Below are 18,153 nucleotides of genomic sequence, written 5' to 3' on the forward strand. Positions count from 1 at the left end.
AATTGACTCACACACAAAAATACAAGGATAAATTAAACAAAAAGCTGGTTCTTTGAAAAGATAAATAAAGTGGTTAATCAATAAAAGAAGAGAGATCTAAATAAGCTCAATTAGAAATGAAATGGGAGATATTACAACTGATACTACAGAAATACAGAAGATTATTATTCAAGGCTAGTATGAACATCTTTATGTGCATAAACTAGAAAACCTAGAGGTGATAGATACATTCCTGACAGTATATAACCCTCTAGATTAAACCAGGAAGATATAGAATCTCTGAACAGACCAATAACAAGCAGCAAGACTGAAATGGTAATTTAAAAATTGCCAACAAAAAAAGGTCCAAGACTAGAAAGATTCACTGCTGAATTCTATCAGGCATTCAAAGAATTGGTACCAATCCTATTGACACTATTCCAAAAGATAGAGAAAGAAGGAATCCTCCCTAAATTATTCAATTAAGCTAGCATCACCTTAATACCAAAAACCAGGGAAGGACACAATAAAAAAAGAAAACTACAGACCAATGTCCTTGGTGAACATAGATGCAAAAATCCTAAACAAAATACTAGTGAGCTGAATCCAAAGCATATTAAAAAGATAAATACATCATGATCGAGTGGGTTGCATACCAGGGATGCAGGGATAGTTTAACATACATAGCTCAATAAATGTAGTACAACACATAAACATAATTAAAAACAAAAAAAATCACATGATCCTCTCAACAGATGCAAAAAAAGCATTTGACAAAATCCAGCATTGCTTTATGTGTAACAATCTCAGCAAAATCAACATAGAAGGGACATACCTTAAGATAATAAAAGCTGTCTATGACAAACTAACAGCCAACATTATACTGAATGGGGAAAAGTGGAAAGCATTTCCTCTGAGAACTGAAACAAGACAAGGATGCCCACTATTACCACTTCTATTCAACATAGTACTGGAAGTCCTAGCCGGAACAATCAGAAAAGAGAAAGAAATAAAGGGCATCCAAATTGGTAAAGAGGAAGTCAAACTGTCACTGTTCGCTGATGATATGATCATATACCTAGAAAACCCTAAAGACTCATCCAAAAAGCTCCTGGAACTGGTAAGTGAATTCAGCAAAGTCCCAGGATACAAAATCAGTGTACACAAATAAGTACCTCTGCTATATGCCAACAGCGACCAAGCTGAGAATCAAATAAAAAACTCAGCCTCTTTCAGTATAGCTGCCAAACAAACAAACAAATAAATAAAATACTTAGGAATATACCTAACCAAGGATATGAAAGAGCCCTACAAGGAAAACTATAAAACACTGCTGAAAGAAATAATAGACAACACAATCAACTGCTTTTTAAATCAGTTAAGAGAAGAAAGAAAAAGAAATACGAATTTATACTATCTATTATAGTTGTATAATTACCTTTATTGATGATCTCTTTTTGTGTGGATTTGAATTACTGTCTGGGGTTGCTTGCTTTCAGCCTGAGGAACTTCTTTAATTATTGCTTGTTAAATGACTGCAAGCAGCAATTGTTCTCTGTTTTTGATTATTTGGAAATTTCTTCATTGTACTTAAAATTTTGAAATATAGTTTTCATGAATATAAGATTCTTGGTTGGTCAGCAGCCTTTATTGAGAACTTTCAATATGTTATTGTACTGTCTTCTAGTGCCCTTTGTTTCTGGTGAGAAGTCATCTGCAAATTGTATTTGGGTTGCCTTTTAAGTTATGAGTCATTTTTTTCTTAATGCTCTCAAGATTTTCTCCTTGTCTGTGACTTTCAGTATTTTGACAATGCTGTATCTGTAGGTCTCCTTACATTTATCCTACTCATTTTACATGTATGTTTGTGTACTTAATAATGCCTACATTTCTCTGAGGTTGTGTTCTTTCTTTATTCTTTTTTCCTCTCTCTTCTTTGGATTTTATCGTCTCTATAGGTTTATCTTCATGTAGGCTGTCTTTCTTCTGCCCGTTCGAATCTACTATTGAGCTCCTCTAGTGAATTTTTTATTTCTTTTGTTGTATCTTCAGCTCCAGAATTTCCATTTGTTTCTTTTAAACAAATTTCTATGACCTTATCAATACTGATATTTTTATATTTGATAAACTGTTGTCATTATATCCTTCTTTCTTTCTATAATTATAATTGTCTTTAGTTCTTGGGATGTATTTTTAATGGCTACTTTGAATACTTTGTAAAATCTGATATCTGGTTGTTATCACAGACAGTTTCTTCTGCCCTCTTTCTTCCTCCAGTATATGTTTTATTTTCCTGTTTCTTTGAATGGTTTTACAGGTTGGGTTGGAAACTAAATGTTTTAGATAATATATTGTAGCAACTATAAATTCTAATCTTCCTCCCTTATGACTTTTTATTCCTATTTGCTTAGTGAACAGCTGAATTATTTCAGTGAAGTCTATTTCTCTTCCCTACAGTTCTTAGCTTCTGATGTTTCAGGTCTGTGAAGCCCCTCATGCTGTCATGTTGCCTTACTATTTTTAAATGTTCAAAATATTAGAAATGGGTCCCAGATTATTTCAAGTGACTTATTGCTTTTGTTGATGAGATTTTTGTCATGAATAAGCTTTTGAAATAAAAAGATTAAATGGAATATGTTTTCCTTTTAGAAAGAAATAAAATATTTTGTATTCTTACAGTATGCCTGTATTCTTGTAGCATAGAATAACTTTCATTTGATTTCGTTATTACATATTTTATTTATATTAAAAACTTGTGTCTATAAGAGGAAATCCTACTGTAGTTGCATGTGCATTCATACTTTAATTGCAATTAGGATTAAGACCACATTTTTTCTTTTATAGTAGGAAATTTGCTATTTTTTTCTCTTTTGGGAGATGAAATGAGTAGTTAGGTTACTATTTGCTATTTGAAAGTTGAAAGAAATTTTGATCTAACAAGCATGTCTGAGTCTTATTTTAATAATGGTGTATGAACACTTTTTAGAACTGTATATTCAAATTTCCTCTTCCTTTTATGACCATTTTGTTGTTTTATATTTTTAGTGTTAAAATTTGGAAAAATTAAAATAGCATAGATCTTGTAGATCTGAATTTAAATTCCAGATGGTTCTCTTAGTAGTTGGGTGACCTTGGCCATATACCTTCATCTCTGTAGGCTTCAGTTTCTGCTGTAAACGGAGGATATAGTTATAAAATTGGCTTATCGTACCAGCAAAAAAAGGATGTGCATAAAAAACTCAGCACTGTGATAAACTCAGTACCCAGTAAGAGTTAATTCCTGTGCTTTGAGAGAATAATTTATTTCACACAGAATTTAAAATATATTAGCATTTAATTATGCCAAATGTTTCTTGATACCTTTTTTTTCTTTTTTGCCTTTTAATTATTATTATTATTTTTTTATTATACTTTAAGTTCTGGGGTACATGTGCAGAACGTGCAGGATTGTTACATAGGTATACACATGCCACGGTGGTTTGCTGCATCCATCCCCCCATCATATACATTAGGTATTTCTCTTAATGTTATCCCTCCCCAATCCCCCTACCCCCTGCTATCCCTCCCCTGGCCCCAGTCCAAGAGGCCCCGGTGTTTGATCTTCCCTTCTCTGTGTCCATGTGTTCTCATTGTTCAACACCCACTTGTGAGTGATAACACATGGTGTTTGGTTTTCTGTCCTTGTGTCAGTTTGCTGAGAATTATGGTTTCCAGATTCATCCATGTACCTGCAAAGGACATGAACTCATCATTTTTTATGGCTGCATAGTATTCCATGGTGTATATGTAGCACATTTTTTTATCCAGTCTATCATTGATGGGCATTTGGGTTGGTTCCAAGTCTTTTTGCTATTGTAAACAGTGCTGCAATAAACATATGTGTGCATGTGTCTTTATAATAGAATAATTTATAATCCTTTGCGTATATATCCAGTAATGGGATTGCTGGGTCAAATGGTATTCCTACTTCTAGATCCTTGAGGAATTGTCACACTGTCTTCCACAATGGTTGAACTATTTTGGACTCCCACCAACAGTGTAAAAACCTTCCTATTTCTCCACATCCTCTCCAGCATCTGTTGTTTCCTGATGTGTGCTCTATTTTCTGTCTTATTTATATTTTTATTAGTTTTATAAATTATATTTCGCTGTTTGTTGGGTATTTCTTAGCTTTTTTCTAGTAGTAATCTTTGGTTATATATATTTTTTATTTTTATTTATTTTTATTTTTTTATTTTTATTGCATTTTAGATTTTGGGGTACATGTGAAGAACATGCAAGATTGTTGCATAGGTACACACGTGGCAGTGTGATTTGCTGCCTTCCTCCCGTTCACCTATATCTGGCATTTCTCCCCATGCTGTCTCTCCCCATGTTCCCAACCCCCGTCCTTCCCCCATTTCCCCCCAACAGACCCTAGTGTGTAGTGCTCCCCTCCCTGTGTCCATATGTTCTCATTGTTCAACACCCCCCAATGAGTGAGAACATGCGGTGTTTGATTTTCTGTTCTTCTGTCAGTTTGCTGAGAATGATGGTTTCCAGGTTCATCCATGTCCCTACAAAGGACACAAACTCATCATTTTTGATGACTGCATAATATTCCATGGTGTATATATACCACATTTTCCCTGTCCAGTCTATCATCGATGGGCATTTGGGTTGGTTCCATGTCTTTGCTATTGTAAACAGTGCTGCAATGAACATTCGTGTGCATGTGTCCTTATAGTAGAACGATTTATAAGCCTTTGGATATATACCCAGTAATGGGATTGCTGGGTCAAATGGAATTTCTATTTCTATGTCCTTAGGGAATCACCACATTGTCTTCCACAATGGTTGAACTGATTTACATTCCCATCAATAGTGTAAAAGTGTTCCTATTTCTCCACACCCTCTCCAGCATCTGTTGTCTCCAGATTTTTTAATGATCACCATTCTAACTGGCGTGAGATGGTATCTCAATGTAGTTTTGATTTGCATTTCTCTAAAGACCAGTGATGATGAGCATTTTTTCATATGTTTGTTGGCCTCATGTATGTCTTCTTTTGTAATGTGTCTGTTCATATCCTTTGCCCACTTTTGAATGAGGTTGTTTGTTTTTTTCTTGTAAATCTGTTTTAGTTCTTTGTAAATTCTGGCAATCAGCCCTTTGTCAGATGGGTAGACTGCAAAAATTTTTTCCCATTCTGTTGGTTGCCAATTCACTTTAATGACTGTTTCTTTTGCTGTGCAGAAGCTGTGGGGTTTGATTAGGTCCCATTTGTCTATTTTGACTTGACTTTTGTTGCCAATGCTTTTGGTGTTTTGATCATGAAGTCCTTGCCTACGCCTATGCCCTGAATCGTTTTGCCTAGATTTTCTTCTAGGGTTTTTATGGTGTTAGGTCTTATGTTTAAGTCTTTCATCCATCTGGAGTTAATTTTAGTGTAGGGCGTCAGGAATTGGTCCAGTTTCTGCTTTCTGCACATGGCTAGCCAGTTTTCCTAACACCATTTGTTAAACAGGGAATTCTTTCCCCATTGCTTGTTTTTTTCAGGTTTGTCAAAGATCGGATGGTTGTAGATATGTTGTATTTCCTCCGAGGCCTCTGTTCTGTTCCATTCATCTGTATCTCTGTTTTGGTACCAGTACCATGCTGTTTTGATTACTGTAGGTAGTATAGTTTGAAGCCAGGTAACGTGATGCCCCCAGCTTTGTTCTTTTTGCTTAGAATTGACTTGGCTATGCAGGCTCTCTTTTGGTTCCATATGAAGTTTAAGGTGTTTTTTTTCCCCAGTTCTGTTAAGAAGGTCATTGGTAGCTTGATGGGGATAGCGTTGAATCTGTAAATTACTTTGGGCAGTATGGCCATTTTCACGATATTGATTCTTCCTAACCATGAACATGGAATGTTTCTCCATCTGTTTGTGTCTTCTCTTATTTCGTTGGGCAGTGGCTTGTAGTTCTCCTTGAAGAAGTCCTTTACATTCTTTGTTAGTTGTATTCCTAGGTATTTTATTCTCTTTGTAGCAATTGTGAATGGCAGTTCGTCCTTGATTTGGCTCTCTTTAAGTCTGTTATTGGTGTATAGGAATGGTTTTGATTTTTGCGCATTGATTTTGTATCCTGAGACTTTGCTGAAGTTGCTTCTCAGTTACAGGAGATTTTGGGCTGAGACGATGGGGTCTTCTAGATACACAATCATGTCGTCTGCAAATAGTGACAATTTGACTTCCTCCTTTCCCATTTGAATACCCTTTATTTCTTTTTCTTGCTTGATTGCTTTGGCTAGAACTTCCAGTACTATATTGAATAGGAGTGGTGAGAGAGGGCATCCTTGTCTAGTGCCAGATTTCAAAAGGGAATGCTAAAAATATGGAAAGCTTCACGAATTTGCATGTTATCCTTGCACAGGGGCCATGCTAGTCTTCTCTGTATCATTCCAGTTTTAGCATATGTGCTGCCGAAGTGAGCGTTCTTTGGTTATATTAATCACTTGTTTTCGTCTTCTTTGTTACATGATCAGCTTGTTTATTTTACCATGTTTATAGTTTCCTATTCTATAGTTTTTCAAAAACTCATTTTCTCATCTTATATGATGTGGGAACATAGTGAATATTCTTTTATTTTATTAAGAATAAAGACAAGTAAAGCTAAAAACTTTTTTCCAAATGTTGTTTTGACCATTTCCTATAGATTTTGACACATAATTATTATTCTCTTAATATTATTCTCTTACCTTCTGAACATGTGATCTTCAGGGATGGACTGGAAACAGAGGGACTAGTTGAAGAAGCCATCATAACCATCATCTGAAAGGCTACAGCCAACTATCTCAACTGAAAATACTAACTGGGTGTCAGAATGTCTGCTCCCTAGAAATAAAATCAACCAGTACTAATTGAATGCCTGTGTGTGCTGAACACTGTCCTTCTCATAGTATTTTTGCATATCTCCTTAACTGTCACAATAGTGTTGTGACAATTGTCTCATTTCCTTCTTTCTGCAATTGAAGATATTGAAGTAGTCAAATGATTTACCAAAGAGCACAGAACAAGTAAAATCCATTTCTCAGGAATCCTAGTTGAGTTCTCGCTCCACTGCTATGCTATGCCACCTCTTTAAATCTCTTACAGGCTTATTTAGAGCCCAAATCTTACCATCTGAAATATCAGTGGTGGTCAGTTACCTTTTAATTAATTTTGTGGGGAAAAGAGTGGATTGTCTTGTTGATATGGTTTGGCTGTGCCCCCACCCAAATCTCAGCTTGAATTGTATCTCCCAGAATTCCCACACGGTTTGGAAGGGGCCCAGGAAGACATAATTGTATCATGGGGATCTGTCTTTCCCATGCTATTCTCATGATAGTGAATAAGTCTCATGAAATCTGATTGGTTTATCAGAGGTTTACGCTTTTGCCTCCTCCTCATTTTTCTCTTGATGTTGCCATATAAGAAGTGCCTTTCTGAGGCCTCCCCAGCCATGTGGAACTGTAAGTCCAATTAAACCTCTTTCTTCCCAGTCTCGGGTATGTCTTTATCAGCAGTTGAAAACAGACTAATACATTTGTCTTTAAAATATTTCTTGTGATTAGTTAACTTAAGAGAAGACATGGATGTCAATGAGAGCAGTTTTCCAATATAGGAAAAGGCTCTCATGTGAAAGGGCTCACTGATCTATTTCACATTACTCCATAAGACCATGTCTGATAAGACCAGTGTATAGAGCATCAATAGAAGTTACAGTTAAATGTATAACTATGTGAAAAACACTGTGCCATAAGAACATTATATATGTTATTTCAGAGAATCGTTATCACAGTTAGAAGTCGTGGGTATTATACTATTTTTCCCCTTGTTTATAGATTAGGATGCTGACACCTCAAAATGTTAAGTAACTCATCTAAAGTTGCAGAAACAGGAAGTAGCACAGCTGGTATTTAAATTAAGCAATCTGACTTCAAAACCTGACATCCTATCAATCATTTTTGCCTAATTGTCTCTTCTGAAAGCTATAATAATGCAGAATGTTAATCAATAAAAAGGAAAATACTCAGAATGTGGAGCTTCAGGAGGTACCTGATGGACTGATCCATGTAGAGGCTCTGTCCTACGTGGGCTTTGCCCACAAAAGAAAGAGGGACTCTGTGAACTGAAGCCCATTCATACTAATCCTGCATAAGACTCTAGAACAATATTTTTAGAAATAGAGTGAGTAGTGTGAGATAGAAAAGTCAGACTGCCTTGTGTCAATGGGTCAAGTGGAGTAGGTGAAATATCTTCTTACAGATAGAATCTACATTTAGATGGACAGTCTAACTCTATGCCCTTTTAAATCTTTTTCAGTGGCCTTTAAAAAACTTTTTGAAATTAAATATTAATTTTTGTTTTGCCAGAAATAAAAATTAAAACAAGAGATCTTAGGTTTTTCAGTGTGTAGTTCACATTCATACACTAGAAATCTAGCGTTCCCCTCAAGATAATAAGAGATTCAAGAGAACACAAAAATATAATCACAATGCAAATACTAATCACATACACAGGTGTCTTGAAGATTCTATAGACGCATCTATATTTGTACACGATAAAAATTTTTCACCCATCAGCACAGTAGGGCTCCTTGAGGAAAGCCCTGATTGTCCTGTGCAGCCCCTGTTATACACACATACGGCCATGTGCAGGAGATGTGCACTCTTTTTTAGATGCCAGGTTGATATTAATCTATACCAATTATTCAAAATAAGTTATACCAACTCTACAGCATTTTGATAATCTACTCAACTCAATGCTATAGTCAACAAACTTTGCCATAATAGTATTTTATAGTGAACACCATGGAACAGTTGTATGTATTAACAGTTAAGACAAAATTAATTTTATACATTCATCAATCATAGGGCACACCTGTGAGGAATCCATAGTACAACTATTATTTGATAAGCACTATGAAAGCTATTGTATTTTAATCACTAATCCTCCCTGGGATAAGGTAGTGGCTGAATTAAGAATCTTTTTATTGTCATTGTTCATGAACTGAACTTCATGTCAATAAATCTTAAGCATATCCTAATTTACAGGGAAGGTCTGCCCCCTATTTCATCATTGGACGGAATAACCCCTAACTGAAGTCTTCAGACTGCATAGGAAAGTCTCCTTGTGACTTAGTGGCCACTACTGCCAGAGGAATAAACTCCATGAGCCCCTGTTTCTGATTATTGACTTATTGCCATGAAACTCAGGCAAGTTACTAAACTTTTGTGAGCTTCAATTTATTTACCTATAAAATGCTGATATTGATAGTATCTTTTCTGTGAGTTCATGCTGTAAAAATAAAATGAAATAAAGACTTAAAAGATTGTCATACACTGTAAAGTACCATGAAGGAAAAAAGTTATTACTGTTTAAACAGTGATGATCTGGCAGAGCCTGGACTATAGCCGAAAGAAGCTGACTCAGAAGGAGGTTTGTAGGGGAGCTGGAGGCTTGCTGAGGCATTGCTAAGGAAACGAGTGGAGAAATATACGTCACTCAGCCCCATCCTTAACTGCCTACTGCAGAGTATCTACCAAGAGCACAAACAGTGCAAAGGATCAGTCATGGATAATTTGAGAAAAAACACATCAGATTCCATTTAAGGAAAGAGAGAAAGTGGGAGCAAGCTCCAAAGAAGGAAAATGTTTCTCTTGGTTGCAAAGAGAAAGCACTTCCTGAACATTTCTAATCGACATGTGTAATGCCATCTGGAAGGCAGAGGGAGAAAGCTGGCTCTTAGGTTTCCTTTCAGAAGGGGAAGCCTTTGTCCCTGGCATCATTTGAATATTTGTAAGGAGCTGAAGTTTAGTAGCATAAGCCCTGGGAGTCCCTCTGGGCTTAGCTAGCTGATTTCACTGTCAGCTTCTTTGCTGAGTATAATAAACAAGTTGGGGTAAAGATGAGTTTTGTGACCATGAGAACTAAAATTGTGGAGAGTCCCCTATGTTCCTTTTTATCTCAGCTACATCTTTCGTATAATCTCATGCTTTGCCATTAATGCTTTTCCTCCCATAGTCCTGATTGCTGTGAGGGGTTATTCTTTTTGTTCCCTTTGTAATTGAAATGGTGGATACCAAGTAAACATGACAGCCTCAACTTTTCCGAATGGAAGTCCTTACTGCCCTTCTCACCCTCAAGAGTACTCCTCTCTCTGCATCAGAACTTCATTCCTAGGTGTCTCTATTTATGTTATCTCTATTTATGCTATCACTAAAAGCCACAAACACTGACTTTGTTTTTGACCCTTCTCTTTCTCTTTGCTAGCATAATGTCAGTAAATCCTACTGATTTTATCTCCCTGGATCTACCCAGCCCTCTTCGTCCCACGGGGACTTCTCTGATTTGAGCTTTTATTATGTATTGTCTGGACCATGGGTTTGAGCATCATCTCTAGCTTTCAGTCACTTTAATTTCTCTTCCTAAACCAGCTAAAAACATCTTTCCAAAGGGCAGACCAATGTGTGACATTTTCTTGCTTGAAAGTTTCTAACTCGCTGTTACCCACAGAAGTGCATACTCCTCTGTGTCATTTGAGTGAGTTCCTTTTAGGGGAAATACCACACGACCAAACAAATAATTGTAGTGTTAAATGGGGCTTAATGGAGTGAGGTTTTGAGCTAAGCCCTTGACTTGATCAAGATTCCTCAACAGACAAGGAATGGTTGTAGAGAATACAGAGAAGACTAGATATGTAATCAAAGTTGTGTTTAAAATATTCGTCTCATAATTCCATTGGTCATTAGCAGTTATTTAGGTTTCTGAATTACATTTGGCTTGGATAACTGGGACTAGCAGAGATGTCATGTGATAAATGGGGGATGTGTTCAATAAACAGCTAGAAAATCTGCTCCTTTGCAGGTTTGGAAGCATGAAAATTGGACTTGGGATCATCATTGAGAATAGGTAGGTGGGGTTTGTTGAAGAAAGCTGTTTATGGCCCATTTTTAAAACTATATAACACTCAAAAATATTTGTGTTTTGCTTAGTAGCCTGTATGTTCTCATTTTAAGCACTGTTATTTGTAGCCTTAAAAAACACTTAAAAGACAAAAAGCCCGGCTCTTTAAGAACTAGAAATCTCTTGCTGAAATCTTTATTTCTAACATTCTTTTACATAGGGAATGGCTTAGAAATCAAACTAGAGGATCTGTGGTTGATAGTTCAGATAACCACATGGGGAGAGGAAAGAGAAGAAATTGAGACCACAATAACTGATCTTGGTTACGGTTAATTAAAAGTAGAAATAAGATATGCTCTCATATGCTTAAAATATTCAAAGGGATACAATAGTTAGTTCTGGGAATGTATTTCTGCAACAGTATGAGATGTTTTCACTTTTAATTTAATATCTTTATATATGAAATTTGTTTAACCATGAGGATATACTTCTTTTATTAAAAAGCAATCAGACAGGCTTATATGTACTGCCATGGAAGGAATCCTAACTATATTGTTAACTGAAGAAAAGTGATAAATGTTATATATTGCATAATTTTACCTTGTAAGTAAGTGTTTACATATATTCACATACATGTATTTCTATTATAAATTTGTTAGCAGGAGTATATGTATGGAGAAAAAAGTATATTGAGGAGTAGATGCACTAAATTGTTAGTTATATTTGTGTTTCCTGTGTGAGAGATTTCAGAGACATTAACTTTTTGGGAAATATAGGCCTATTATGTTTTAATTTTAAATAATGGGCTAACCTTATATAGTGAGAAAAAAATAATAAAAAGTATATTTCTTACCAATTTCCAAGAAACACCCCACATTTGATATGGTTTATCATAACGAATTTTTAAAAAATAGTATTAAAAGGAAGGCAGAAAAGTACCATGGAAAAGTTTAGTTCCATAAAATGACATAAAAAATAGGGACTTTTAAAAAACTTGGTGATAGCCTGTGTTGACCCTATGGGTTAGGTAATCACTGGTCAGTGGCATATGGGCTATAATCCTATCATTTAGAATTTAATTGTTTGTTTTTCACATTTGCTTTAAGGTCTTATTACATGTATATTGGTGTGTTACATTTTGTTCTGAATTAAACATATTTTCATAAGAATATATTTAAATATGCGATGATGGGATTTTACGTGGTCTAGTGATCCTACCACATTAGTGAAAGCTGCTCTGCCACTTAACTTTGCAAGTTACTTAATCTTACTGCATTTGGTTTTTTTAATCTGTAGAATGGGGATAATAAAAGGAGCTTGTTCAGAGGCTTGATGTGTGGAATAAATAAGTTAATACGCTTAAGTGCTTAGAATACCATCTGCAATAAATCACTATCTGTTAGGACGATGACAACAACAATGAGGATGATGGCCATGTTGATAATAGAGACACAATGACAACAGGGATGGTAATGAGGATAGTAAAATGATTCGAAAGGATCTTTGCACAAGGCAGTACTGCAGGGAGGATCCAAAATGCATCCTGAAGGCAAAGCCTCTTCTTTTCTCAACATTTTCCACAGGAAACAATGGCCAAGTCTCCACCTTGGGAGATAACCAGCAAATATGATACCAGTCTACACTTTCCCAGCTCACTAACACTTTCCACTTCTATGGAAGTAGTGTGTCTTTAGCCTGAAATCATTTCACTTGAAACTTGCAAAGTATGAGAACAATGAATTATCTGTCTAATGTAGCTGGCTAGTCCTTTCAAATCTCATTCACACCTGAGTGTGAGAAATCTCTTTCACACCTGAGTGTGAAAGAAATGTCAGTTTATTTCCATGAATCACATGAAATTTGACTCCAAGTCGTCATCTTGACAGAAGGAGAGCAAATTTACTTATCTTCATTTTGGGGGAGCTTTTTCCTTATCTAGAACAAATCATCATTTTGGGGGAGGTTTTCCCTTCTCTACATAACAAATCCTCTTGTCCCAGTCTTCCATCGTGGCCACTGATACTCATTCTGTTCACACTTTCCTGGTTCCTTAGCTGGGCAGCAAGGTGTCTAACATGCTAAGCCTACAGGGAGAATCTATTGAGACTAAGCTTTCACTCCATGACATCCCTCCAGGGTCCTGGCTCTTCCTTAGGGGTGGCTCTGGGAATCAGAGCCCAGGTTCTTATTTGTGGAATTCACAGATCCATGCTCTCTTGCCCATATTGAGAACTCTTCTTTTGGTATCACCCTCCCCAGCACAAATGACCCCAGGAGCTCAGAGTGTGAGAAAACAAGGCCTAGAAGAGATTTTGTCTTCAGGGCAAAAGTCCTGACTACGTTTTCAAAATCTGTGTGTGCATAAATAGATCTAAAAAGAAAAACCATAAAATTATCTCAATAGATGTAGAAAAGACTTTCAATAAAATTCAACATCCCTTTGTGTTAAAAACCCTCAACAAACTAGGAATTGAAGGAACATACCTGAAAATAATAACCATCTGTGACAAAACCATAGCCAACATCATACTAAATGGGCAACAAGACAAAATTGCCCACTGTCCTCGCTCCTGTTCTACATAGTACTGGCAGTCCTAATCAAAACAGCAAGGCAAGAGAAAGACATAAAGGGGATCCAAATAGGAAGCGAGGAAGTCAAACTGTCTCCATTTGCAGATAACTTGATTGTATACCTAGCAAACACCATAGTCTCTGCCCCAGATCTCCTAGATCTGATAAACAATGTATAAATGTGGTACTTTATTTTCCGTTTCTTAGTTATTTCATATAGGACAATGGCCTCCAGCTTTATCTATATTGCTGCAAAATACATGATTTTATTATTTTTATGTCTGATAATATTTCATTAGGTATATGTGCCACATTTTCTTTTCTTTTCTTTCTTCTTTCCCCCACCCCCACCCCAAGCTGGAGTACAGTGGCATGATCTCGGCTCACTGCAAACTCTGCCTGCAAGGTTCAAGCAATTCTCCTGTCTCAGCCTCCTGAGGAGCTGGGACTACAGGTGTACACCACTATGCCGGGCTAATTTTTGCATTTTCAGTAGAGATCATGTTAGCCAGGCTGGTCTTGAACTCTTGTCCTCAAGTGATCCACCTGCCGTGGCCTCCCAAAGCGCTGGGAATTACAGGCATGAGCCACCATGCCTGAACCTGTACCACATTTTCCTTATCCAATCACCTGTTGATGGACACTTAGCTTTATGCCATGACTGCTATTGTGAATAGTGCTGTGATGAACATACAAGTGCAGGTATCTTTTTGATATGATTATTTCTTTTCCCTGGGTAGGTAACCAGTAGTGGCACTGCTAGGTTGAATGGTAGTTTTATTGAATGATTGATTGATTGATTGAGACAGGGTCTTCCTCTGTCATCCAGGCTGGAGTGCAGTGGCATGGTCAAGGCTCACTGCAGGCTCAACCTCTTGGGCTAAAGTGATCCTCCCACCTCACTGCCCCCTCCCTGAGAAGCTGGGAGTACAGACATGTGCTACCATACCCGGTTATTTATTATTTTTTAAATTTTAATAGAGATGAGGTCTCACTGTGTTGCCAGGCTGGTCTTGAACTCCTGAATTTAAGCAATCCTACCACCTTGGCCTCCCAAAGTTTTAGGATTACAGTCATGAACCACTGCACTCAGCAGAATGGTAGGTTTATTTTTAGTTTATTGAGAAATCTCCATACTATTTTGCATAAAGGTTGTACTAATTTACATTACCATCAATAGTTTATAAGTGTTCTCCTTTCTTCACATCCTCACCAACATCTGTTGTTCTTTTACTTTTTAATAAAAGCTATTCTGACTGGTGTATGGTGTAAGATGGTATCTCATTGTGATTTTAACTTGCATTTCTCTGATTAGTGATGTTGAGTAATTTATATGTTTCTTGGTCATCTGCATGTCTTCTTTTGAAAAATTTCTGTTCATGTCTTTGCCCACTTTTTATTGGGGTTATTGTTTATGTTCTTGTTGAATTGAGTTCCTTGCAGATTCTGGATATTAGTCCTTTTTTGTCTGCATAGTTTGCAAATATTTCTCTCATTCTTTAAGTTGTCTTTTTACTTTGTCGATTATTTCTTTTGCTGTGCAGAAACTTTTTAGTTTAATTAAGTACCATTTGTTTATTTTTATTTTTGTTGCATTAGGTTTTGAGGCCTTAGTCATAAATTCTTTGCCTACGTTAACATCCAGAAGAGTTTTTACTAGGTTATCTTCTAGGATTTTTATTGTTTCAGGTTTTACATTTAAGTCTTTAACCCATGTTGAGTTAATTTTTGCATCCGAGAGATAGGGGTCCAGTTTCATTCTTTAGCATACAGCTGTCCAATTTTTCCAGAAACAATTACTGAATAGAGAGTTATTTCCCAATTTCATGTTTTTGTCAGCTTTGTTGACAATAGTTGCTTGTAGGTCTGTGGCTTTATTTCTAGGTTCTCTATGCTGTTCTATTGCTCTATGTGTTTGTTTTTGTACAAGTACCATATTCTCTTGGTTACCACAGCCTTGCAGTATAATTTGAAGTCAGGCAATATATTTCCTCTAGCGTTGTTTGTTTTGTTTGGAAGTGCTTTGGCTATTCAGGCGTTTTTTTGGTTCCATATACGTTTTAGATTTTTTTTTAATTCTGTGAGAAATGACATTGGTAATGCGATAGGAATTGCATTGAATCTGTATGTGGCTTTGGGCTATTTGGTCATTTTAATGATATTAATTCTTTTAATTCCATAAACATAGATATTTTTCCACTTGTTTCGATCACCTCTGATTTATTAAATCAGTGTTTTGTAGGTCTTCCTGTAGAGATCTTGTACCTCTTTAGTTAAATGTCTTCCTAGGTAGTTTATTTTTTGTGTGGCTTTTGTAAGTGGTTCTTGATTTGGTTCTCAGATCAAACATTATTGGTGCATAGAAATACTGCTGATTTTTGCATGTTGACTTTGTATTCTAAAACCTTACTGAAGTAATTTATCAAATCATGGAGTCTTGGAGGAGTGTTAGGGTTTTCTAGGTATAAAATTTTGTCATTAGCAAGCAGAGATAATTTGACTTTCTCTTTTCCGATCTGATTGCCTTCTATTTCTTTTTCTTGCCTGATTGCTCTGGCTAGGACTTCTAGTATTATGTTGAATAGAAGTGGTGAGAGTGAGAATCTTTATTTTGTTCCAGTTCTTAAAGGAAATGCATTCAATGTTTCTTCATTGAGTGTAATATTGGCTATGGGTTTGTTGCATATGGCTTTTATCATTTTGAGGTATGTTCCTTCAGTGTCTAGTTTGCTGAGGAGTTTTATCATGAAGGGACATTGGATTTTATTGAATGCTTTTTCTGCATTTCTATTGTGACAATTGTATGGTTTTTGTTTTGTGGCAAATCACATTTATTGATTTATGTATGTCTACCCATCCTTGAATCTTTGGAATAAAACCCACTTGATAATGGGTCACTTTTTGATGTGCTGTTGCATTCAATTTGCTAGTATTTTGTTGAAGATTTTTGCATCTATATTCATTAGGAATATTGGCTTGTATACTTATCTGATTCTGGTGTCTTCACCTGAGTCTGATACAACCTGATTCTGTGATACTTGTTTCATAGAATGAGTGAAGGAGGAATCTCTCCTCCTCAATTTTTTGGGAATAACTTCCATAAGATTGGTACCAGCTCTTCTTTGTATGCTGGTAAAATTTCACTATGAATCCATCTGGTCCTGGCTTTTTTTAAAGGGGATTTTTATTACTGATTCAATTTCACTACTCATTATTGATTTGTTCAAGATTTCTACTTCTTCATGGTTTAATTTTGGGAAATTGTGTGTTTCCAGGAATTCATCCATTTCCTCTAGCTTTTCTAGTTTGTGTGTGTAGAGATGCTCATAGTAGTCTCTGATGATTTTTTGCGTTTCTGTAGTATCAACTGTAATGTTACATTTATCATTTCTGATTGCACTTATTTGAATCTCCTCTTTATTTCTTGTAGCATGTATAAATTTTATATTTTAAGAGAAGTAATTTTTTGTTTTGTTGATACTTTGTATCATTTGTTTCTTCTCTGGTCCTTCTTAGCACTGCTTTTGTTGTATTTCAGAAGTTTTGGTATATTGTATTTCTATATTAATTTATTTCAGAAAATGTTTTAACTTCTATCTCAATTTCATTGGTTACCCAAAGATCATTCAGGAGCAAGCTATTTAATTGTCATATGTTTGTATGGTTGTGAAAATTCCTTTTGGTATGAATTTCTAATTTTATTTCACTGTGGTCCAAGAAGATACTTGATATAATTTTGATTTTTTTTTAATTTATTGAGATTTGCTTTTATGGCCAAGCATATGGTCTATTTTGGAGAATGTTCCATTCTCAGATGAGAGAATTGTATATTCTGCAGTCGGTGGGTAGAATGTTCTGTAAATGTCAACTAGGTTCATTTAGTCTGGAGTCTAGTTTAAGTTCAGAGTTTATTTGTTGATATTCTGCCTCAGTGATCTGTCTAGTGCTGTCAATGGAGTGTTGAAGACTCTCATTATTATTGTGCTGCTGTTGATCTTTTTTCTTAGGATTAGTAGTATTTTTCAAAATGAATCTGTGTGCTCCAGAGATGGGTGCATACATATTTAGAATAGCTGTAACTTGTTGTTCAATTGAACCCTTTATTATTATATAATGACCTTTTTTGTGTGTGTTTTTTTTAACATATTGCTATTGATTTAGAGTCTATTTTATCTGATATAAGTATGTCAAGTATATAGCTACTCCTGCTTGTTTGTGTTTTCCGTGTTTGTGGCACATCTTTTTCTACCCCTTTACTTTGAGTCTGTGAATATCTTTACCAGTTAGGTGGATTTCTTGTAGTCAGAAAATGGCTGGGCCTTATTTTTAAATCCAACTTGCCAGTCTATCTACTTTAAATGGGACATTTAGGCCATTTACATTCAAAATGATATTAATATGTGAGGTTTTTGTTCCTGTCATAATGTTGTTACCTAATTGCTTTGTAGTTTCAATTGTGTAACTGCTTTATAGGATTTATGAGCTTTGTACTTTCATGTGCTTTTATGATAGTGAGTATTTTTCTTTTGTTTTCCTGTTCAGAACTCTTTTGAGCATTTCTTTTTGAAATGGTTTAGTGGTGAGAGATTCCTTTAGCACATGTTTGTATGGGAATACCTTTGTATCCTCTTCATATATAAAGCTTAGATTGGCAGATATAAGATTCTTGGATGGCACTTTTTTCTTTAAGAAGACT

At 35.8% G+C, this 18,153-nt stretch overlaps 1 non-coding gene across 1 annotated transcript; it reads right to left on the bottom strand.

Annotated features, from left to right (window-relative positions):
* Positions 1-6,327: 6,327 nt before the first annotated feature.
* LOC119471736 lies at positions 6,328-6,434 on the bottom strand. Its single transcript, XR_005200806.1, has one exon. It is a non-coding gene; the product is annotated as a U6 spliceosomal RNA (small nuclear RNA).
* Positions 6,435-18,153: the final 11,719 nt, after the last annotated feature.

This window comes from Cebus imitator, unplaced genomic scaffold, assembly GCF_001604975.1.
Source record: "Cebus imitator isolate Cc_AM_T3 unplaced genomic scaffold, Cebus_imitator-1.0 Scaffold71, whole genome shotgun sequence".
Lineage (NCBI taxonomy): Eukaryota > Metazoa > Chordata > Mammalia > Primates > Cebidae > Cebus > Cebus imitator.